At 47.5% G+C, this 25,569-nt stretch overlaps 1 protein-coding gene across 3 annotated transcripts in view; it reads left to right on the forward strand.

The window, feature by feature from the left end:
• Positions 1-25,569, forward strand: part of KTN1 (kinectin 1) — a 3,101,875-nt gene that overhangs the window by 2,991,436 nt on the left and 84,870 nt on the right. The window lies entirely within an intron of this gene.

Consider the following 25,569-nt stretch of genomic DNA (forward strand, 5'->3'; position numbering starts at 1 on the left):
TAATGCCGCAGAGCGGGCCGTGCTGTTAAATTTTTTTTCAGAGAATGCAAAGCAGGATACGCATATATATCTAAGCTGAGGAGGAACATCCATCAGAAAGAACATTACCAGGGTAAGTAATTTGTTCTTCTGATGGATGTTCCACCCACAGATTCCTCATCCTCCGAAGAGCAACTGCGCTGGACGATAGATATCTTTGATGAGGAATACGTGAGAGGAACATCCATCAGTAAGAACGTTACTGAGAGATGAGTAATTCTCTGGAGAATCCACATCGTACTAGTAGGTATAGCAAAAACTCTGGACCTCTAATAGCCAAAACAGCAGAGACCCAATTGAGGGACTCTCCTGCAATGCAAGCATTCAGACAGGAGGAAAACTTAAAACAATCTCAGGACCAGAGAAAGGAAAAAGGCTGGTAAAAAGGAGAAGGCAGGTCCAGGGAAGGGAGATTAGAGAGCACAACCCCCCAGAGCAGAGCATGTATCAAAAGTAGAACTGGACCCTGTAAAAGGCCTGCTTTTATGAGCCTGGGTTGCCTTTGTGACAAGGTCAGTAATCAGACCTTGTCAAAAGGGAATAGGAACCCGTGTTAGCCTAGGGTGGGAGCGCCACCATGGTGAAAGCCAGATACAGTCCTTCTCTAAAGGATCACCGTGGCAGTTGTGAATGCTCCAATTTGTGTCCCCTCCCCAAGTGCCTGCTTTTACTTGAATTATACCGTCTTGCATCACCCCATACCTCAGCCAACATGTGCTTGCCAGTCTTGTTCATTGTATCGCAGCTGTCAGAGTGCTACCAATGTTTCCGTCTGGACATTAGAGTCGGGCCCAAGCAGGTGAACAATAGCATTCTTCTACCCAATGTTGCAGTTCGCCATGTAAAAGATGACTGAATAAGCACAGAATTGAGTGCAAGATCAGGAGATGTAGGGGAGGAAAATGCAAAAGGTTGTGAAATAACCAATACTATGGCCCCCCCCTGCAATAAGTATTTCCCTAGTGACCTTATCTGGGGACATAAGTGACCAGAGGGATGATCAGCACCAGCTGCAGAAGTTGGCTAATCCAGGGTACACAGGATGGCCAGAGAAGGAAATCGAGGTTTCAGACCTGTGTTCCAGAAACGGGGAAGTCAACCAAACCAATCCAGTGGCAGTCAAGTTCCATTCACCAGATAACCAATCCAAAAGCATTGAGCCGACAAGGGAAACCCAGAAGAGTCCATGAAAACTGAGTCGAGGTCAGATTCAGGAACAGGAACGCAGAAGTCTGATCCAGGAACAGCTTTCTTTTATTACCGAGTAGGCTGAAGATGGGTGCATGCCAGCGTTCCACCGCCTGCTGCAGAGTCTGTCGGGTGTTGTGCTTTCTCTGCCACAGGTCTCCAAAAGGCACCAGGGCCACTTCCAGCACAGGTTAATGACAGACAGGTTCTACATCCCGGCAACCCATGGCAGACCCCATCCATGCAAAGCCCAAGAACGGTGAGGAGACGAAGGATATGTTCGATGGAGCTTGGCCAACAAACAAGGTGCATGCACATGAAAGGCTGGTTCCCATCAACGTTCTCCACTACTGTATCCCTTCCAGTCTACGAGAGACTGCAGCAGATGGGAATCCAGGTGCGCCTTAACCTTGTATTCTGCATCCCCCTTGACTAGAAATGGTGCAGGGTGTGGGCAGAACCAGAGGAGGAACAAATGAAAAACAGGATGAATTTGTCACGACCCGGGTAAGGCCAAATGTACTGCTGCAGGATTGATAATCTAAATTATGCGATAAGGCCCTATGTATCGAGGCAACAGTTTTTAGTGGTCTGGCAGACAAAGGTGAGTCGAACCACACTCTATCGGCAATCTTCTAAATAGGAGCGGATTGTCTGTGATGAACCGCATACTTCTCAGTATGTGTCTGTGCAGTGCTTCACTGTTGGGTGTCGCTGAGGTGGCAGGCTTTGATCTTAATCAGGCATTGCTCCACTGCCGGAAGAACCTGGGCAACACAGTGTAAAACCAAAATCTGGTGACTGCAAATGAGATTAGACCATCAGATATGGAGGCAAGTATAAACAGAGTGTATTCGCTTCAAGCGGACCCGGGTTCCACACAACAATAGTCATGGAGAAATGAGAAATTTAGAGAAAGGAAATTAAGTCTTTTATGCACCCCAGTTTACATGAGTTCTGCTGCGAGTGCCATGTCATAGATGGTTTACAGCTTTCTGCGACGTATAGGGTTTTCTGTGAAAACATACATTCGTCAATGATTTCATGCTTGTACAGTTTAACTTTCTGACCTTACAAGACAACAGACTGTTACCACTGAAAGAAGACATTCCTACCGCTATTATCTTCGTTTTCATGACAGAAGGTTACTGTGCATCGGTGTGTCTTACAGTTTATTTTGAGTAACCGTTTCCTGGTATATACAAACATCTCCTGTGTCATAAATTATTAGTATGTGCATTTGTGAGACCCACGCAATTAAATAGCTGCAGACGGGAAGGCACCCCGTATATATTATTACTATTATTATTATTATATCTTATCCTGCTGGGTCCTGGCTGTACAAGAGCCAAGGCTGTCTAAAGAATGAGCTCATCGTTCTGTGCAACAATATTTCTATGTGGCTCAGCATTTCTGTTCTAACCTGAATAAATGCATTTTCACAACAGATCAGGCCCTGGTGTGGCTGACCTTCTTCCTGGACCGACCCTCCCAGGACCAACTTGGATCCTTTCTCTACACCACCTCTCTCTCCACATGTGGTGTTCCCCATGGCTCTATCCTCTCACCCTGGTTCTTCAATATCTACTTGGCCCCTTAAGCCTACCTGATCTCTATCTGCACCTCTAACTTTCAGTGTTATGCGGATGGCGCTCAGCTCTCTTTCAGGCTCCCCTCAGCCTGCTCTCTCTTGCTCATTCCGGACTGTGTATTCGCGATTCAGGATTGTTGCGCCTCCAATGATCTCTGCCTTAATGCCAGTGAAACGGAGATCGTTCTCATTGGAACCCCTTCTCCCACTTTCCCACTCTGGCTGCCCTCCTTGGGCCCTCTTCCTTCGCCTTCCTGTGAGGCAAAAAACCTTGTTGTCATCTTCGACTCCACTTTCTCCTTCTCTACTCACATCATGAACCTTTCCAAGAAGGCCCACTACCAGCTGCACCTCCTCAGAGGTATTCCTCCTTTTCTCACTTTCCCCCAGAAGCTAATTGTCTCCGGAGCCCTGGTTCTCTCTAGGCTGGACTACTGCAACAGCCTCTTTATCAATCTGCTTTCCTCTACTTTCCGCCCTCTGCACCTAATCCTGACTTATCCTTGGCTTCAAGCCCAGGGACCTATCTCTTCAGCCCTGAAATCTCTCCTCTGGTTCCCGGTGGCTGCAAGGATCAAGTTCAAGACCCACTGTATTGTCTCCAACGTCTTCTGGGGCTGGGCCCACACTACATCCAACTCTCTTCCAAAATACCTTCCTTCTCAAGCCCTTCACTCAGCCACCTCCAACTCTCTGAGGGTCAGACGCTTCTCCAGGCAGAGAGTGGGTGGTAGATCTCTCTCCTCTGCAGGTGCCTTCCTCTGCAATGGCCTCGCTGCTCCTCTCAAACTTGAGCCGAACCACCTGAAGTTCCAGAAGAAGCACAATACCTTCCTTTTCTCCTCTGCTTTCTCTCTCTCCCTCCGCTAGTGACCTACCTGTCTGCTGCGCAGACTGGTTGCACGGCTACCCTCAGAGTCTCACTAGGTACCAGACTCCTCCATGATCAGTCCTCCCCTGCACTGCTTCTGGGTATACAGTGCACTAAGGGGATGCAACTGTAACCCCTACAGTCCCCTGCCTCCTTGCACTTACCCAGGGCTGTGCTGCCCTGGCTGCACTTCCCCTTTCCCTCTCCCTGGCACTTCCCCCTCTCTCTTCCCCCTGCACTTTGCCTTGGCGCACTTGCACGATCTGAATGACACAAGGCCTAGTAAGATCGTTTATCTTGTCTGCCCTCTGTCTCCCCCCCCCCCCTTGTCGCGCCTAGAAACATTTGTGTACAGGCGCATTATGAATGACATATATCATATCATGTCATAACCCAAGTGGTATCATAGGTATCAAATTGAATTGTTCTAGGATGGCTGATGTATACTGCATAAAATGGGGAGATTCCCATGCTTGAGTGGATGGCATTGTTAGCAATCTCCACCGTATAGATGACCAAAAGCCAATCACTTTGGTATTGCATACATAGTCACCGGAGGAACTGTTCTAATGTCTGGTTTAATCTGTCTGACCATCAGTCTGCGGATGGTACGTAGACTAGAGACGGCTATCGATATTTAGCCTAGATATTATTGCTTTCCAAAACGGGGAGGTAAATTACATACCTCTTTGTTTAATAATGATAGAGGCAATGCCATGCAACCGAATGATGTGCTGTACAGAGTTGTCGGCAAGAACCAGGTAGGTTGGCGGCCCGACATAAAGGATGAAGTGGGCCATCTTCAAGAACATGTCAATAACCATCCGCAGCGTGTTATTACCTTTTACTCTGGGAAGTTTTATGATTAAGTCAGTGGTGACAGCGTACCATGGTTTGTAGTACTGGCACGAGATATATGGCTCCAATGCGTTTTTGCCTGGTTGGCGTTTGCATTGCTCACATATATAACAAGTGAGGACATAGTCTGTGAAGTCCTCCTTCTTTTGAGGCCACCAGTGCCTGAGAAGGGCCAGCCTGTTCTGTTGCCCGGGGTGACCCGGCAGCTTGATGTCATGACATAACAGCATTGCTGCCTTTCGGGTGTCAGTATTGGGGACGAGTAACCGATCTTGTATGAACGGAAGGCCATTTTATAGTATGATGTTCTCCTCGAGATCCGGTCTAAACCCTGGCTTGTATCTGGTCTACCAGTTCCAAGGTCACTGCGCATACACAGATGAACCAATCATTGGACAAGATAGGTTCTGAGGTCATTGGGGCGGGACCATCATGCTCGGACATTCAGAAAAGGGTATCCGCCTTTCATTGTAGCTTCCCAGGTCGGTAGGTTACAATGAAATTAAATGGTGCAAAAAAACAGATGCCAACACTCTTGCCTGGCATTGGCACATTCCACGGTGCCCAATACCTGTAAGTTCCTATGGTTCATACATCTTTGTTTCACTCCCAATAAATGGTAAAGCCATTCGAGGAATGCAGCTTTTATAGCCAAGAGTTCCTTTTCAGTTATAGTGCACAGGTAATCTGTAGGAGACCGCTTTCTAGAGTAATACAAGACAGGGTGCAGGCATTTGGTCCTGGGTCACCTTTATGATAACGCAACTCCTATAGTGTAGGCAAAAGCATCTGCTTCTACTATAAACGGACGGTCTGGTCCAGGATGTTGCAACACTGGCGCTGATATAAACGCCTGCTTCAAGGTGTCAAATGCTTATTGAGTCTGAAGGTGTCTCACTAGTCCCCAAGTATCTGTCATCCAGGTGGCCAGGACACAACCATCGCTGTTGGATACAGTTCCTGGGGGTGGACCAGTGAGTGAGGATCACCTGGATGGGAGATCCTCAGGGAGTGGAAGTGGGACACCGACGGGTGAGACCCGGTGTCCCCCTTCTCCCAACACCTTTTCCCCATCCAACCACGTACGACATTCATAAACACTGCCCCCCCTTTTTCCACACAAACACTTTCACATATCACGAAAGACAACGGACTAACACCAGAGCCGTTTACCTGACATGTCCCAATACAAGGGCAGGGGCAGAGTCAGTCAATTGACCAGAATCACACACACCTGACAGCCCTTTCCCTTCCCCTTCAGGGATAAAAGGTGGAGCACAAGAGCACAGTACGAGCAAGGCAGACCGCACAACGAGACAGCTTTCCAAGCCGGGCGGTTCAAGAGGACGAGAAAGGTGGCGAGAGGCTGACGAGGAGAGAAGCGACCTTGCCCTTTCTGACCCGAGAACTCAGTGGAAGGAACCGTAAGACCGCGAATAATAGCCCAAGTGTGTTGCGGCAGATGTCAACGGTGCGCAGAGTGTGCCTACGCTGATGAGCAGGCCAGAGTGAGACGCCTGCTACCGTAGGACCGGCCTTGACTCCAGATGTAGTGAAAAGCCAAGCATTTCTTTACAGCCGGTGGGGAACCGATAAAGAAACCGAACTGTGTTGAATGAAAGTCGCAAAGTGGCACATTGAGGAAAGTTCACAGAACTGTAAATTGTTAAGGGAAGGCCTGCTACAGAGGGGTATGGCACAGCGTGGGTGCTCACTTGAGAGAGACTGGTTGATCCTGTGTTGAATGAAACTACTGATACCAGAAGGCCCGGGGGACCGGCAAGGAAAAGGTCAAAGTGGTCATACAGGGGTCTGGCAAAATCCCTGTACAGTTGAAAGTCTTTGACCGACCAATCATTGAGAACACAAGGGGAGTAAATCTTGCATCAGAAGAAAGTAGAAGAAATTGTGAAACGACAAGAGTGAACCCGATGGAGGGATGCCAATAAAGAGGGGGTAAACTCTAAACACAGTGTGTTGACAAAAGTGAACCAGGTAGAGGAATGTCCACAGTGAACTGTTCAAAAAGACATTAAGATTTGTGAGTGTTAGAGGTGAAATTGATATGAAAGGCAGAAGTGAACCCAGCGGAGGGAAGCTGAGGTTTGAGAAGGATCTGAGCCCAGAAGAGGGGGGCTGAGATTTGAGAAGGAACTGAGCCCAGAAGAGGGAGATGTAAGGGTGAAAGGTTGTCACCCCAAGAACTGTGAATGCAAAAGAGGAATGCCTGGGAATGAGAACCAGAGTGAACCCGACGGAGGGAGGCCAAATTCGAGAAGGGTCTGAGCCCGGCAGAGGGGGATGCGGGGGGTGGAAAACCATCACCCCATTGACATAGGAAGGCAAAAATAAGAAATCTTTAGAATACAAGCCAGACTGAACCCGACAGAGGGAGGCTGATATTCTGGAGGGGTCCAGAAGGGGGGGGGGGAGACCCAGGAGTGAAGAATCGTCCTCCCCAAGTGCAATCCAAAACAACTTTTTGGTTTGTTACTTGAACCTGTCAGATCCTCGGAAGCAGGAGAGGGCACCTCTGAAGATCCTGATATTGATAAGAACTGTTTGAGGGTTTGGTGCCCGGCCCGGAAGAGGGGGACCCAGGGGTGAAGCCATCACCCAACGTACATTTGGAACAGAACTTACTTAGTTTATTTTTTAAACCCATCAGGTCCTTGGGGCAAGATACTTGTTTGTAGAAAAGAGTCTTAACCACCGAAGGTCCTGATACATGAAGCGGAACTATTGTCTCATGGTAGGAAAACTCGAGATTGTGCTGTGCTCAGGAGTCTCTCCTTATCCTATGCTCTCGACGTCAAATCATGACTTATCGTTTGTGAACACTTTTCTTTCTTGTGAACCCAATCCCACACTCTTTTTGTATTTAGCGTAAGGATTGGCAATAGGTTTTTCTCAGTATAGGCCCTTGTATTTGACACAAGGCCACTAGGACTGCCTTATTATTAGTTGATGGTCGTAGCTTGCTCCCATCTTAGATTTAGGTTTAGATTAGGCGTTTTTCCAACCTACCTTTTGCAGTTTAATAAACACCCTTGAACTGTGATCACTTATGTCTGTCTATTCTTGATACCATGCCTTCCTTACATTTCACATATAAAGAATTTTCTCTAAGCCTCTGTAGTACTTTTCATACATGCTGGATATGTTGCCACAAGGGCAGTGCACTAATATATAATCTAGATAGACTATGACATAGGACTCCATGATGTCGTGAAAGATGGCATTCATGAAATATTGAAATATGGCTGGGGCATTAAAGACTCCAAAAAGCATTGCCATATACTCAAATAAAACATACTTGTTGCAGAAGGCCATCTTCCGCTTATCTCCCGATCTAACATGTACCTGGTTGTACGCTCGCCGCAGGCCAAGCTTGGTGAAGACGGTGGCTGATTTGAGTTGCTTTAGTAGGACTGAAATGAAGGGAATCTGAGAGCATTTTTAACAGTTATCTCGTTTATGGCACGGTAGTCTATGCAGGGTCTGAGATCTCCCTCTTTCTTTCTTAGGGATGGAAAACAAAGACAAAGCAGCCGGGGAACTGGTATGTTGGATAAACCCTGAACAAAGAGCGGAAGTGACTTAATCTCGTAGTTCTTCATCCTCTTTTTGAGTGAAAGAATATACCTTTCACTATATACAGAATATACAGGGTGTGAGGGTCCATTCCACCAAATTGATGGGGCAATCGTAAATAACATTGAGGTGGAAGGTGCTCGGCCTGTTTTTTATTAAAAACATCTGAAAAGGCAATTTATTAAATGGCCAATGCTTTATTGATGGCCCCTATGTCATATATAGCTACCGAGAGGATGGAACTGGGTGTCTCCTGCAAAGGCTTCTGAGAAAAACAATACGCACAATATTATGCAGAGTTGAACTCCACATCTTTGGTTTCCCAATCAATGTGGGGGTTGTGGATGTGTAACTAGGGAATCCCAATATCTCCAGAATGTTGTGCAGCTATCAGGTCAAAGGTAACCTCACCAGTGTATGCCTAAAGAGCAGTACTTTTTAGGAAAACTGTCTGTTCTCTTACAGGCATCAGGGATCTTTTTTTTTTTTACCACAGCGATTGTGTGCTGATTGGCATAAGCTATGGTCCATGTAGTTTTCTGGGGGGTGCTAGACTCAACAATGACTCATGTCGTCAGGGTCCTTTGACTTGGGATCGTTTTAACCACCTGGAGAGTAACATACAGTATCGTTGTCGAGAGAGCGCAGAGCGGCCTGATTTTAGAAGCGCTCGTTTTGAACTGAGGACGAGCAGGATAGTTTCCCGACTGTCGAGGAGGGCGCAAAGGGCAATTCTGAATGAAATGCCCATTATTCCCACAGTAGATATAAAGATTCTCAGCCCGCCTTTCCCTTACTTTTCAAGATAAAGGGGGAGAGAATGCCATGGATAAAGGGTTTGGGTCCCTGTTAGGCTCAGAGCAAGGGGCAAAATGTGAGCTCAGGTATTGGAGTTCCGCCTTGCATTCTGCCAATTCTGCGTCAGACTGCAAAACGAGCTCAAGTAGGGCAGAATGATAGCTAGTGCATCTTTTAAGGTGTCCGAGAACACATGGTAGAAAAGGGCTCCCTTCTTGCTCTTAGGTCAGGCTGTTTCTGTCATTAATTGGTGAAGCCTGGCTATGAACTTAAGGAGCCCCTTCTTGCCCTGCTTAAGGTCCAGCAATTCCGGGTTGTTTTCTTGGGCCTTATATTGTGTGTCAAAAACATGGTTCGTAGCCTGTAACAAGGCTAAGTCGAATAGTATAGGGTCATTGGGCACTCACAATGGGTTTGCCCTGGTAGCTGCCATTCCCCCCAGATATGATAGAACAAAGGCCGCCTTCATGGTTGCATCTGGGAAGGCTGCCGGATGACATAGGAAGTGTAACTTGCACTGGTTTATGAATGTGCAATATTTCTCAAGGTCTCCATGAAATTGTTCGGGAGGAGCCAGCGGAAACTGGGTCGGAAGGACTTGTGGTGCCGGGTCACCAGGGGTTTGATTGGCTAAACCTGATGGTCGAGGCCACAGTACCCAAGTAATTATCAAATTCCACGTCAAGGGGTAAGGGATGTCTCCCTGAATGGTATCTGTTCTTTGGTGTAGTGCGCGGCCTGGGAGGTCTCCATATTGGAATGTAAGGCCATAATAGTCTGGAGAACTGTGGACAAAGTGTCTCCTGCAGCTCCCATTTCAACACCTGGATTAGTATGATAGTGCTTATCAATCTGTCAGACTGCTACCAAAGTTTCAGTCTGGACATAAGAGTAGGGTTCAAGCAGGTGAAGAATTATATTCTTCCCCGAAATGCTGCAGTTTCTCAAGTAAAATGTGACTGGAAAAACACAGAATTGAGTGAAAGATCTGGAGGTTGTGCGTTTGTAGAAAAATTAACCACAGTAACCAATACTGTGGATCCCCTGCAATAAGTATTTCCCAAGTGACCTCACCTGTAGCTGGGGACATAAGTGACCGGAGGGATGATCCGCACCAGCGGCAGGAGTTGGATAGTTCTGGGTACACGGAACGGCCAGAGAAGGCAATCCAGGTTTCGGAAGTAATCCAAAGCAATCCAGAGGCAAAACAAAAGCAGGTAAGCAATCCAAAGTTCCATGTATACAGGTAAGCATCATCCAAACTATTACAGAGGCAGTCCAAGTTCCATAAACCAGGTAAGCAATCCAAAAGAATTGAGCCGACGGGAAAACCAGAAGTGCCCACGAGGAAAAAGCCGAGGTCAGATCCAGGAACAAGAACGAGGTAAGAAGAAGCACAAGGCACGCTGCACAACAGCCGGAATGTCAGGTTTATAGCGAGCACAAACCTGAATTGGTGGTCTGTACCATAGTATATGCTGGAAGATGGATCTTCAGGAATATCCGATCCCTGATTGGCAACAGAAGGTTTTGTAAACCTATGTAGACACTCCTGGGGAAGAAAGCCTTTGATGACATAAAGAAACAGAGTGACAAGATTCTCACCGGGAGATATAGATAGAGCAACCCCGTGGACAGGTGATCGCGTAGTGTAGCCAAAGAATTCTTCCTTACAATGCAACTCCCAAAAGTACAAATGGACTGTTTGGAAGGGGAATTGTTTGGAAGAAGGAAAACTCCCGGGACACTGCTGTCTGCACAGAAAGGAACACAGTGTCAGGTGCGTGTTCAATTTAGAGGGAACAACGTGACAAGAAGCAATCCTCTGATAACTCACATACTGAAAAGTTGTTATGCCACTGTACTTCAAGTGTAATTCGGGGCGTCTCCTGTAGCAAATCAACCATAAGGGATACTTAGCCCAGGGGAAAGCATGAAGCGTTTATCAACATTCACCAGAATTCACAAGATGCTTACCAAGTGTTTCATGAAGAAGGATGTTGTTGTAAGTGTTGTAACACATGTAGATGTCCAGTTCCAGGCGGAAAGGCAGTCCCAATAGAAGGTATCCAAGATACAACTTACCCCCAACGGGGCACGCGGACGCCTAATGTGTGTAAGGAAGTCTCTAGTCCACACAACACAATCCTTGAAAGCGCCGTAATACCAAAAGTGACGTAAACATGGTAAACAAAGTTCTGTGAAAGTACTTAGCCAGGCAACAAGAATTCCAGGATGAATATTGAAGGAGGGTCTGCAGCGGTCCAAAAGTCAGCAACATTCCAGTCCGGTAAACAGCAGGGCGTTGAGCGAGAGATGCGAGGTAAGCGTTCCGTAGTCTTAATCCAGTAGAAGCAATCCGAAATAAAGCCAAAGGTCAAAAGCACTAACAATCCGTAGTCAGCATAAACAGGGTCAAGGCACTAGAAAATAGCAAAGTCAGAATCCAGGCAGCTCAAAACAAAATTTAGAAGCAATGTTTGCCTTCATGGGCGGAGCTTTATAGAGGCAGTACGTTCACACGGCGGGACGCTGTGCATGCTGTAACCTAGTACGTAGGTATAGCGGCGTCTACCGTTTCCATCGCATCCCCCACTGTTGTTTAAAGGAGCGAAAAGGAATGGATGACATACGCGTGTAAAGTCGCTTTCGTGTACAGGGCGTAATAGAACTGTATGTTGCTAAAGGATTACAAGAACGAGAGGAAGGAAACGTTAGTGTACGAGAACCTTTCCTGAAGGAAACCCCAGTAGACGATTTCCTGACAGCATCCTCCCCCAAAGAAGCATTTACCCCCTGAGACGCGAGAAAACAGGCCAACAATTTTGGTGCGTGCAAATTACATTACGGCTCCCAAGTCCGATCTTCTGGACCGTAACCCTTCCAGTCCACCAAAAAATACTGCACCCCCCGGGTGTCATGCGCCGCCTCCCGTGGACGTTATGGTCCAGGGTGCGGCTTGGGGGCCGCCATTGCAGCGTTCCACCACGTTTTTCAAACGTCGCTGTAGCAGTCTAGTGTTTCCTTCACTGCGAGCCGGGAAGCTTATCAGCCACGCCCCCCCGGCACACAGTGCGTTGCAACCCGCTTGGTCAGCTCCCTGACTGCTTTCTTTCGGTTGCGGTTATGCTAGTTTTCTTTCCTTGTTCCTCTCTCTCCCCTCTGCTGCCCCTTGGGCCGCTTCTTGCCTTCCCATCTCCCGGCCCTCTTGTTATCATTTCCTTCTTCCTCCTGCTCCCTTCTCTCTTCGGTTGCCTCCTTTCTCCGGCTCCCTTCTGGTTCTTTCTCCGTACTGTTGACTCTCGCAGGCCGTCATTATTCGGCTACCTCTCATTTCCATTGGAGCCTACCTTCCACCCGGAATCCTTACGACGGACCTCTGCTGCTGCTGTTCTACCTCTGGGTTTATTTGTGCCGGCTGGCTTTTTCCCCGGTTTGTCCCTCTCGGAAGAGGGGCCGCAGGTAGTGCTATTCACAGCAGTACACTGTGGCTTCCTTTCGTGAGAAAGGTTAATGGTGGAGATTGAACATTCCCAGAAGGCTGACAGTTTGCAACGCCCAGTGGTCAGAATGGCGACCCCTGAACAATTGCAAGAGATGGTGGCCGCTGTTTAAAACCTCTCAGCAGAGGTTCGAAATTTATCCATGGAAGTGCAAACCTTAAGGACTGAAAATAACATGTTAAAACAACTGGTTTCTAATCGTGAACCAAAACCAGTGGACTTGCCTCCCATGGCACTCCCATCAGGGAAATTTGACAGGGCTTCAAAGAAGCTCAAGGAATTCTTGGAAGCTTGTAGTATCCATTTTGCCTTTAGACCTCATACATTCCCCACCGGTCATACCCGGGTGGGATTCATGATTTCCAACATGTCGGGTAATGCCCTGGCCTGGGCCACTCCACTTGTGTTCGGAACAGATCCTATACTGCAAGACTACGAGGCTTTTGTAGGCCGACTAAAACAAGAGTTCGAGAGGCCTGAAATTTCGTTTTCTGCAGGCGAAGACCTGTTAGACATACGTCAAGGCCAGACTGATGTGCACACCTATCTTACCACGTTCAAACGCTTAGCCACAGAAGCTGGTTGGCAGGAGCAGACCCAATATGTCATCTTCAGAAGAGGATTGCTGGAAGATATTTAAGATGAGTTAGCCCGATCTCCCCGGCCTGCATCCTTTCCAGAATTGACAACCTCAGCTTTACAAATTGAACATCGACTCTACGAACGCCGAATAGAAAGGCGACAGAATAGGAATACTACCTTTCCCGCCCATATTCCTCCTCCTCCAGTTGCAGCATCGGCACGATCAGAAGAACCTATGCAGATTGGAACCACACGTTCGTCCTTAACTCCAGAGGAAAGAAAGCAAAGAAGAGACTTGGGGTTATGCGCCTATTGTGGATTAGACCAACATCAAATAAAGAATTGCTCCGAGATTCTTTCACGACGAGCGGGAAACGAGAACCCTCGGTCCTAGGAGGGACGGGAATCCGAGGGGAACTAACCAGTCCCTATGTGTCGTTATCAGTGGGTCCAGTGAATCCACAGGAAGATTTGAGAGTAATGGTACTCAAGGTACAATTGTTTATAGACCATCGCAAGATTGAAGCATTGGCCCTACTGGATTGTGGGGCCGCCGGCAACTTTGTGGACACCATCTGGGCCGATTCTGTCGGCTTGCGACGCATGGACCGCAAGGAGGATCAGAAGGTCGAGGGGGTGAATGGTAGTCCCCTCAGTTCAGGCCTTATTACGCAGACTACTGAGTTTCTTCAAATGTTCTTACAACAACATTCAGAAACCATACAGTTCGATATCATCCGTGTGCCCCATTTTCCACTCATTTTGGGCATTACCTGGCTGCGCAAACACAATCCGCAGATTAATTGGTCCACCAACAATATTACCTTTGAATCGAAGTTTTGTTGACAGACCTGCTTAAAGGACCTACGGTTTATGGAAGCCAAGGCCCATACCGTTCCTCAAGCCAGTACCGTGGGTGTCCACTCTCGTCCCATGGATTTCTCGGCTTTCGAGGATAACTTTGCAGAAAATAACCCTTTGGAACTACCTCATCACAGGCCAGAGGACTGCGCCATTGATCTCCTTCCCAATGCCCTAGTTCCTTTTGGTCGAATGTTTTCCCTATCACAAACTGAAAAGAGAGCCCTCATGACTTATTTGGACGACAACTTGCAAAATGGTCTAATCCGTCTCTCCAAGTCCCCAGCAGGTGCTCCCCTGTTTTTCATACCAAAGAGGGATTCTCCTGAACTCAGACCATGTATTGATTATCGTGGTTTGAACAAAGTCACGATACGGGATCGCTATCCCCATGCCCCTTATCTCTGACATAATAGAGGCTGTACAAGGAGCAACTATTTTTTCCAAATTAGACCTACGCAGTGCTTATCACCTTTTGCGCATACAATCAGGGGACGAATGGAAGACGGCATTCCGTACTCCATTCGGCTATTCGAGTACCATGTTATGCCATTTGGACTGGTCAATGCGCCGGAAGTGTTTCAGAGATTTATTGACTGGGTCTTCTCAGATCTCATGTTTGTTTCGGTTATAGTCTATCTGGACGATATACTTGTATTTTCTAGAGATTCCGAACAGCATCAGAAACATCTCACCGAAGTCTTAACACGTCTGAAAACACATAAGCTTCTGATAAAAGAAGAGAAATGTCTGTTTGGGGTCAGCACCGTGCCCTATCTGGGGTATGTACTCTCATCACAGGGGGTTCTTATGGATCAAAGAACGGTGGACGCCATTCTAAGCTGGCACTCTCCCAGATCAGTCAAGGAAGTACAGAAGTTCCTGGGAGTAGCCAACTTCTATTGGTAGTTTCATTCCCTCTTTTTCTGAAGTGGTGTTACCCATTACTCAGTTGCTAAAAAAGTCCTCGTTACCATTCTCATGGAATGACCAAGCTGAAAGAAATTTCAAACACCTGAAAGAACTGTTTTGTCAAGCTCCCATTCTGCGGCACCCGGACCAGACAAAACCCTTTATTCTACAGACTGACGCATCTGCTGCCGCCGTAGGAGCAGTCCTACTCCAGGAACATAACGGAAATGAACATCCCATAGCCTATCTCTCATGCACCCTCACTTCTAGTCAACAGAATTATTCGGTCATTGACAGGGAACTCTTGGCCATGAAACTCGCGTGTGAGGAATGGCGACACCTGCTGCAGGGAATTAACTGTCCGTTCACCATTCGAACAGACCACAAGAACTTACAAGTCCTTCAGTCTATGGACTGTGTCAATTCTCGCCAAGCCCGATGGGCCCATTTCTTTTCCCAGTATGATTTCCGCATTACGTACATCCCTGGAAGTCAGAATCTCCTTGCTGATGCGCTATCTCGGAAGGGTGGATTGGAAGCATCCCATTTACCACCGGCAGAAAGACTGTTTCCCAGAAATCGGGTTTTCCTCCATGTGACCAGTTTTCTCCAGCAGGTTAAAGAAGCTACGATTCTAGCTACCCCCAAGGAGAAGATAGCTTTAATTGACAGAGAAGGGCTTTTGTTTCAGGACCATCGATTGTTTATTCCCCCAGGTCCTCTTCAACGACAAGTTATTCAATGGTGTCATGATCACCAGACGGCCGGACATAGAGGTCAGGCTGGCACATTAGATCTTGTCAAAAGGTATTTCTACTGGCCCGGAATGCGATCCGGAATCAGACAGTATGTCCAATCCTGCAGGATCTGTAACAGCAGCAAGAATCGCACTACCAAACCTTTGGGTTTACTTGAACAGAGTGCGATACCCTTACGTCCGTGGAGCCACATCTCCACTGATTTTGTGGTGGATCTACCAGTTTCAAGTGCTTGTACCTGCATCATGGTGACAGTGGATTATATGTCCAAGATGGCTCATTTCTCCCCTCTTCCCGGATTGCCCACGGCATCAGAAATGGCAGAGGTATTTCTCAAGGATATTTTCCGTCTGCATGGTCTTCCCGACAAGATAGACAGATAGAGGCAGCCAATATGTCTCCAAATTTTGGACAGCCTTATGTCATCGGTTGGGCATTGAACGGGCATTATCATCCGGTTTTCACCCCCAGACCAACGGGCAGACTGAGCGATTAAATGGCACTCTCGAACAATACTTACGCTGTTACATAAACCAGGAACAGGACAATTGGGTGTCTATTCTTCCCACGGCGGAGTTTTCCTACAACAACACTCATCATTCCGCTTCTGGGCTCACTCCGTTATACTGTACTTATGGGTTTCATCCTCGCACTATTTTCCCTGTTCCATCCATTGAATCCAACCTACCTGCTGTAGAAGGCGTGTTGTCCAAGATTCAGGAGGCTCACAAGACTGCCCAGTCAAGTGGCAAATAAGGCTCAAGCGGATCGTCACCGTCAAACGGTGCCGGAGTGGAAGGTGGGCACCCGGGTGTGGCTTTCTACGAAATATCTTCCCCGGTGGACTCGTCCCTCCAAACTTTCCCCCCGTTCCATTGACCCTATCCTATCATGGCTAAAATCAACCCAGTGGCTTTTCGCCTGAAATTGCCTCCCTGTTTGGACAGGGTCCATCCTGTCTTTCATTCCTCTCTTCTCAGGGAGGCTCCCGTGGGAACCTCTACCCGTTCGGTTCCACTGAATCCACCGCCCCTAGAGGAAGCGGAGTTTGAGGTATCTCAAATATGTGATTCTCGATACAGGCGAGGTCGCTTGGAATACTTGATACACTGGAAGGGATACTCGAGGGCGGAAGATTCATGGGAACCCTCTACCTTTGTTCATGTTCCTAGGTTGTTGCGGAAGTTTCACAGGGCTCACCCTGGAAAGCCGGGGGGTTGCAACATTGGAAGGGGGCATACTGTCATGCGCCGCCTCCCATGGACGTTATGGTCCAGGGTGCGGCTTGGGGGCCGCCATTGCAGCGTTCCACCATGTTTTTCGAACGTCGCTGTAGCAGTCTAATGTTTCCTTCACTGCGAGCCGGGAAGCTTATCAGCCACGCCCCCCGCCCCCCCGGCACACAGTGCGTTTGCAACCCGCTCGGTCAGCTCCCTGACTGCTTTCTTTCGGTTGCGGTTACGCTAGTTTTCTTTCCTTGTTCCTCTCTCTCCTCTGCCGCCCCTTGGGCCGCTTCTTGCCTTCCCGTCTCCCGGCCCTCTTGTTATCCTTTCCTTCTTCCTCCTGCTCCCTTCTCTCTTCGGTTGCCTCCTTTCTCCGGCTCCCTTCCGGTTCTTTCTCTGTACTGTTCTCTCGCAGGCCGTCATTATTCGGCTACCTCTCGGTTCCTTTGGAGCCTACCTTCCACCCGGAATCCTTACGACGGACCTCCGCTGCTGCTGTTCTACCTCTGGGGTTTTTTGTGCCAGCTGGCTTTTTCCCCAGTTTGTCCCTCTCGGAAGAGGGGCCGCAGGTAGTGCTATTCACAGCAGTACACTGTGGCTTCCTTTCGTGAGAAAGACACTTTCTCAGAAAAAAAAGAAAGGAGAAAGAAGGAGAAGGATTATTGTGCTAGAAGACCACAGATATCATCCATTCAAGACCAATCTTCAGGTGAGGAGGAGGAAAGGGGAGAAAGGTTAAGGGTGGAGATTGAACATTCTCAGAGGGCTGACACCGGGACACCCTAGAATCAAGGATGGCCTGGACCTCGTATTCCTCATTACCTTGCACCTTGACAGGAGGGGGACGAACTGGGAACCGAGTACCGTCAGTACATGGTTTCAAAATGTACACATGAAAAACGGGATAGATCTTCCAGGTCTTTGGTAAATCTAGTCTGACCGCCAAAGGATTAATAATTTCTTTGACCAGATAAGGACCCACAAATCGCGGCTTCAAACAACCCCATATGGGGATGTGTAGATTTTTCGTGGATAACCATGCCGGGATGGTAGTCAGGAGCCGGAGATCTATGCTGATCCGCATATTTCTTAGAGCATTCCTGGGCCTCCTTCAAACGGCAATGAACTTGATGATGTAAGGCGGTGATATCCCTGAGCCTGTCCTGAACTGCCGGGTTGTCAGACAATAGTGGAAGGTCAAGAGGCAATGATCGAGGGTGATGGCCATATAGTGCAAAGAAAGGAGTTGACCCAGTGGAAGTAAGAACCGAGTTATTATATGCAAACTCAGCTGCCATCAATACTGACAACCATGACTCCTGATGTTGCATGGTTAAGCAACAGAGGTACTGTTCGGGTGTAGCGTTGAGACGCTCTGTTTGTCCATCGGTTTCAGGATGGTAAGCACTCGAATAACGGCCATCGATTCCCAAGGACGTGGTAAGATGCCGCCAAAAACAGGAGGTGAATTGCGAGCCTCTGTCTGAAACCATGATCTCAGGCAAACCAAAGAAACGAAAAACATGGCGAAGAAACAGATCCGCCAAGTCAGGAGCAGTGGGTAAACCTTGGCATGGGAAAAAAAACGCCGTCTTCGTAAAAGAGTTAACAACCACCCATATGGTATCATAGCCTTGGATGAATGGCAGTTCAACTATGAAATCTAAAGAGATCATAGTCCATGGTATGCTTGGAACCGGGAGGGGTCGTAACAAACCCATGGGTTTCATTGTGTTGGACTTGTACTGGGCACAAATAGCACAGGCTGAGATGTATTCTGAAACGTCCTTATGCATTGAAGGCCACCAGCACCATCGCTTCAACTGTTCTAAAGTTTTGCACCGGCCACGATGAGCTGCTACCAAAGAACCATGACACCAATGTAATGTGGTTCGTCTGGATTCCACACCAGGAAGAAACAGACGACCGTTAAAATAAGGCATAGATTGGACTATATCCATCTTGTATGTAGCTATCTCTGGTGGACTCCCCTGTACCCAGTCCTTGATAGTGTCCTTAAGTGAAGGTCTCGGAGTACATGTACACACAACTTGATTAGGTAACAATAGGTTGCTGGTGCCAGCCCGTGTTGTTCCTTCACCGTACATCCTCGAAAGTGCATCAGCTTTTGAATGCAAAGAACCAGGCCGATAGATGATCACAAAGTTAATTGCGAGAAAAACTTGTGCCATCTAGCATGCCTAGCCGTAGTACACTTTACAGACTGCAGTGTGAGTAAATTCTGATGATCAATATAGACCTGAACGGGAGTTTCAGTACCCAAGAGGTAATGTCGCCATACCTTGAAGGCATCATGTACTAATAATAGTTCTTGTTCTGTGATGGTATAATTTACTTCATACTTGGTGAGTTTTCTGGAGTGAAAATCAACCGGATGTAAGAACCCAGTATCAGTGCAAATCTGGGATAGTACCGCACCGACTGCTTGATCAGAAGCATCAGCCTCCACATAGAAGGGCCAGGTAGGATCTGGATGTTGGAGAACTGGAGCAGTAGTAAACGCGGTCTTTAGGTTATCAAATGAGCTTCTTCAGTCCATCTGAAATGAACCTTTGAACTGGTAAGGGAAGTCAATGGCGCCACTGTGGTGGAAAATGAACGTATAAAACGCCTATAGAAATGTGCATATCCTAAAAAAGACTGCAAAGATTTAATAGACGTAGGAGCAGGCCTTTCCAAAATTGCCTTAACCTTAGAGTTGCTCATACTGACCCCCTGATTCGTGATGTGATATAACCCAAAAACTCCACGTGTGTAGCATGGAAGGTACATTTTTCCAATTTAGCATAGAGGTGGTGATTTCGGAACCTTTGTAAAACGGTAGAAACATGCTGGACGTGGGTCTCATAGGAAGGAGAATAGACCAGTATATCGTCGAGATATACAATGACATATTGATCAAGTAAATCACTGAAAACATCATTTATAAAATACTGGAAGGTGGCCGGGGCATTACATAAGCCAAATGGCATAACCAAATATTCATAAAGACCATACTTTGTCTTGAATGCCGTCTTCCACTCATCCACCTTCCGCATTCTAACCAAATTATATGCACTGCTTAAGTCCAGCTTGGTAAAGAGTACTGATGAACTCAACTGGTCTAGAAGAACCGAGATGAGTGGGATCGGGTACTGGTTGCGAATGGTAACGCGTTTAATGCGCGATAATCAATACAAGGGCGTAACTCGCCTTCCTTCTTTAGGACAAAGAAAAGGGGCGATGCCGCTGGAGAATGGGAAGGTCTGATAAAAACCTGAGGCTAAAGATTTCTCCAGATAGTCCTTGAGTACTGCATCTTCCTTCTGTGTCAAGGAGTAGATGCGACCGGAGGGTATGGTAGCATCCGGGATTAGGTCAATGGGACTTTCATACTGTTGATGAGGAGGAAGGACCTCAGCCCCCTTCTTATCAAAAACATCCTTAAAATGTCTCTATTCCGTAGGTAATACAGTGGCAGTAACAGCCATGATGACCATAGCAGAGTCCAACAGATGTGTGCAGGGCCCCGGTGTGGTGGTCTTTCTTACAGAACAAGACATAGTGCAGAAATCGGAAGAAAAAAAACACTGTTTCAGTAGCCCAATCCAAGGATTGTGTTTCTTAAGCCATGGTAAGCCTAGGACAAGCTTGTACTGAGGTGCTGAAATGACATCGAAAGACATTGTTTCGGTATGGCCATGAGACGTAGTCATGGTGAGATCAACAGTTTGCTCGGTTACAAGTCCGGACAATAAGGTTGTGCCGTCAACGGCGTTAACCAATTCCGGACAAGACTTTGGGGTCAAAGGAATACAATGGTCCCGAACAAACTGAATATCGACGTAATTACCAGTTGCCCCTGAATCCAAGACTGCGTCAGTAAAACAGGCGACGGTGGAAGGAGCAAATATCTCAACTGGGATTGAAAATACGAACTTAGAATCGGAGCCCGTGTTAGGTTGACTCGGCAAAGGGGCTCCGTCTATTGCCAAGCTTTGGAGTTTCCCTGTTTTCGTGGTTTTTTGAGACACTGTCTCAGTAACTGTTCTGCAGAACCGCATTAGTAACACAGCTTATTCTTTCGGCGATTCTCCCTTTCCTCAGGGGAAATTGGACCCCGGAGGGTACCAATTTGCATAGGTTCCGTTGTACTGGGAGACTGTTCTGTAGAGTCGGCAGGCATGGAAGGAACCGCTCTTTTCTGCCCTTTACGTTTTGCTCGTCCTGCATCAATCTGGAGAACCAAGTCCACCAATTCTGTAAAGGCAGTTGCTACAACTGGGACAGTGGCGTCCTTCAGAGTGTCTGAGAGACCTTTATAAAAAAAGGGCCCCCTTCTTCTCCTCAGGTCAACCGGTCTCAGCTACTAATTGGTTAAACTTAGCCAAGTATGCTAAGAGAGACATATCCTTCTGCTGCAAGGTAAGTAGCTCCAAATCCAAGGCCTGAGACTTGTGCCGGGTGTCAAAAACATGTGACATTCCAGAAATAAGAGCATCAGTTATACAAGAGATGGCTACCCTGTTCCAACAAAGGGTTAGTCCAGACTGCCGCTGTCCCACCTAAGTATGACAACACAAAAGCTGCCTTAGTGGTGGCATCTGGAAATGAAGTAGGGCGACACAAGAAATGTAGCCTACATTGTTTTATGAACGTTCTGTAAGTCTTAGGATACCCATAAAGTGTTCCGGAGGGGCCAAGGGAAATTGAGCCGTCATAGAAACAGGAACGTTCTCCTGTCGAGGAGGCATAGCACCTGAAGCAAAGGCAGAAGGAGGGACAGTAGCACCACCCCCGGAATGTAAACCAGCCTGTAGCGCATCTATCCGACGTTGAGTTGCGTCATATGCTGCAGTCATGTCTGCGCGTAAGCCGGACACCAACTGGACCAATGCTGCCAAAGGGTCTTCAGCAGATTCCATGGTATTAGTTGTAAAGGGCTTTTGAATATGACAAGATTCTCACCGGGAGATATAGATAGAGCAACCCCATGGATAGTTGAGCGCATAGTGTAGCCTTAGAATTCTTCCCTAAATGCAACTCTCAAAAGTACAAATGGACTCTTTGGAAGGGGAATTGTTTGGAAGAAGGAAAACTCCCCGGGACACAGCTGTCTGCACAGAAAGGAACACAGTGTCAGGTGCGAGTTCAATTTAGAGGGAACAACGTGACAAGAAGCAATCCTCTGATAACTCACATACTGAGACTGCCACTGTACTTCAAGTGTAATTCGGGGCGTCTCCTGTAGCAAATAAACCATAAGATATACTTAGCCCAGGGGAAAGCATGAAGCGTATATCAACATTCACCAGTATTCACAAGATTCTTACCCAGTCTTTCATGAAGAAGGGTGTTGTTGTAAGTGTTTTAACACATGTAGATGTCCAGTTCCAGGCGGAAAGGCAGTCCCAATAGAAGGTATCCAAGATACAACTAACCCCCGACGGCACGCGAAAGCCTAATGTGTGTAAGAAAGTCTCTAGTCCACATAACACAATCCTTGAAAGCTCCGAACCGTAATACCAAAAGTGACGTAGACGTGGTAAACAAAGTTCTGTGAAAGTACTTAGCCAGACAACAAGAATTCCGGGATCAAGATTGAAGGAGGGTCTGCAGCGGTCCAAAAGTCGGCAACGTTCTGGTCAGGTAAACAGCAGGGCGTTGAGCGGTAGGGGCGAGGTAAGCGTTCTGTAGTCGTAATCCAGTAGCAGCAATCCGAAATAACAAAACCAAAGGTCACAAGCAGTAACAATCCGCAGTCAGCATAAACAGGGTCAAGGCACAAGAAAATAGCAAAGTCAGAATCCAGGCAGATCTAAACAAAATTCAGAAGCTGCGTTTGCCGTCATGGGCGGAGCTTTATAGAGGCAGCGTGTTCACACAGCGGGACGCTGTAACATAGTACGTCCACCGTTTCCATGGCAACCCCCACTGTTGTTTAAAGGAGCGAAAAGGAATGGATGACATACGCTTGTAAAGCCGCTTTCGTGTACAGGGCGTAATAGAGCTGTATGTTGCTAAAGGATTACAAGAACGTGAGGAAGGAAACGTTTGTGTACGAGAACCTTTCCTGAAGGAAACCCCAGTAGACGATTTGCTGACACAGAGCTAAGGCATTAGTCGGCTCCACAAATGGAATATTCCCATCCGACGACAACAAAGTATGAAGAGGAATGAAGAGAGGCAAGGTGAGCAACGGCAAATGCTGCAAGTAACAAAGTAAGGAGAGCATATATAGGTACAAGGCAAGGAAACAGGACTCAGAAGGCATAGGAACGGAGAATCCAAAATGGATAAGCTATGGCAAAAGAACAAGAATGGTAGTGCAAACAGGAACAGGGGCGACATCAGTGCTCAAGAAAGAAGCAGCGCAATATGCTTACCGCTTCTGCTGCCCATATCGGATCCCTCTGCACTGCTTTCTTTGCCTAATGTGCAGTGTGTCAGAGGCGCCATCATGGAAACAGCTGAAATGCGGTGTTAGTGTTAAACTTCGGGAAAACCCTGAGCCATCTTGGAAATGTTGTGATAAGAAGCACAGCAGTCTGTTTCCATCTTTGCCATACAGACCAGGTTGGGACTCTTCTCATGACACAGAGCTTGTTGGGAAGCGATGCAGCCCCAAATCAGCTTTGCTTTATTTCCGGGTAGGCTGATGCATGCATGCCTGCATATGATGCTGTGGGTCCCGCCGTCTGCTTCAGTGACTGTCGGGTCTTTTGATTTCCCTGCTGCGGTGCTGCAGGAGGCGATAGGGCATCCTCCAGGGTCGGATTAAGGCGTGGATAGGTCCTACATGCTTGCTGCCAGTGACAGCAGGCAATTTCAAGGACGATAGACCCGGGCCAATTACCTGCAGTTATGCAACCTGTTAAGAACTCAAACGTACCCCATTTGGCCAGTGTGAAAGAGAGAGAGGGAGAGACTGTGTGCAGAGACAAAGAGCCGGACAGCCGTAGGGTGCATGCTAAATCACCAGGAGTGTCTGAAAGGCACTCCCTAGCAGCCTCCTTAGAACGAACTACGTGGCTAGAGTAGGACAAGTGTAGAAATACCCAGAGCGAGTTTAGATAGATAAGGCTGACTGCCTTTATGTTCTATTGGTCTGTTTGAAATTAGGCATTAGGGGGCAATACGCTTGAGATACTAATATGGTGGATAAGGATGCCGAGGCCAGGATGGAAAAAGAGTCATAAAGTCAAGAGTAAGGGACATCCCTAGTGCCCTAGCTAAACATTTAATAAAACCCCTTGCACCATCTCTGGAGTTTTCTTTGAGCTATCTGAAAGCCCTACTCTGTGCCAATTTGAATTGGGCTGTAACTTCTTGGTTCACGCTTGCCCACCATCATTGGATGGTCCATAAATGGCCTGCTTCAGGTGAAGTAGGCAAATATTTGTTGCAGCTTTGTGTGTTTCTATCTTATTGGGCCTCTTCACCAGAGAGCTCCCAAAGCGACTGAATGCATGAGGTAATGACAGCCCAGGGTCCACCAATCTCAGTACTCCCTCCGGCAAGAGAAATCAAGGGAAAATAATCATCACCAAGATCATTTTTGCCATAGTAACTAGAGATAACTCATGACGCTGTCACGATTAAAGTTTCACTTCAATAAACACTGGTGAAACTTGCTTATGGGTGAGTTTGCTATAAAAGGTTTCTAATGGATTTGTTTCTCCAGTGGATTCCTCATCCAAGATATTCTTTCTCCAGGACCAGCTGCCTTTCAGGCATTTCAAAAGTGCTACGAGGCAGGATTAGAGAAGGTGAGACAAACATGGGAGGGCAATAAGTTCTTACCCGTGGATTGATTAACAGAGTACCTCAGAATAGAAGTCCTTCCGGTTTGTAGATGTATACAACTGAAGAGGCACTTACTGATCCTAGATGGGGGGACAATCTTTGGAGGAGTCGACTCCTTATGAGAAATTCCTTATTCGAAGAGGGGAATCCAAGGGCCTAGTGTCTTGTGTGTATGTATAAGGAGCTGCTCAAGGCTGTACCCCCGGTAATGTTGAGGGTCAGAATTACTTGGGAGAAGGACCGTGAGATGGAGATCTCGGATGATTTATGGCTCACGATATGGAGGAAGGCGTCACAGGCTACCTGCAATACAGGTGGCGGGCAACTAAGATCCAGCACCAATGGCTTACATCTTGGCAAGCTTAAAAAGGGGGGTATCGGGGAGTGAACTCAGGAGTGTTGGAAATATGGTCATAAGGAAGCGGATTTCTGGCCATGTGGTGGAAATGCGATAAGATACAGCAATTGTGTGTAGTGTGACGATCCTCCAGAAGGAGTCACTGCTCCCCAGATGGGAGACCCTTGCCATGGGGCTAGGGAGGTGCGGCCGTTAAACAGTAATCCCCCTAGGTGTGGTAACATGCGGGAGGACCTCATGTGGAGGAACTCCCCTCCTGGGGATAAAGACGTAAATCTGGGACACAGCCCATTAACTCCCGACCCCACAGGTTAATAACTCCCAAACCTTTTCTACCTAAGATACAGTCTGAATCCATGTGTCTTTGTAACTATCGGACAATCTCACTGTAATGAGTACAGGGATGAAGATGATCCCGGGCACGTTACAATCAAATAGGAAGAGTGCTCGACCAGCTGTTGTCAAGCAAACTGACGTTACGCTGGGGCAGTCTCCGCTAGAAGGTCTTTGTTCTGTTGTGAATCCGGAAGGAGAACCCGACGTGTGAGGATGCCGTTGAAAAGCCTGCAAGATTGGAACTATGCTTATTGAGACTGCATCAGGGCAGCGCTCCATTGAAGCAGAGAT

Source organism: Ambystoma mexicanum, chromosome 14 (genome assembly GCF_040938575.1).
Source record: "Ambystoma mexicanum isolate Mex_15411 chromosome 14, UKY_AmexF1_1, whole genome shotgun sequence".
In the NCBI taxonomy this organism is placed as follows: domain Eukaryota; kingdom Metazoa; phylum Chordata; class Amphibia; order Caudata; family Ambystomatidae; genus Ambystoma; species Ambystoma mexicanum.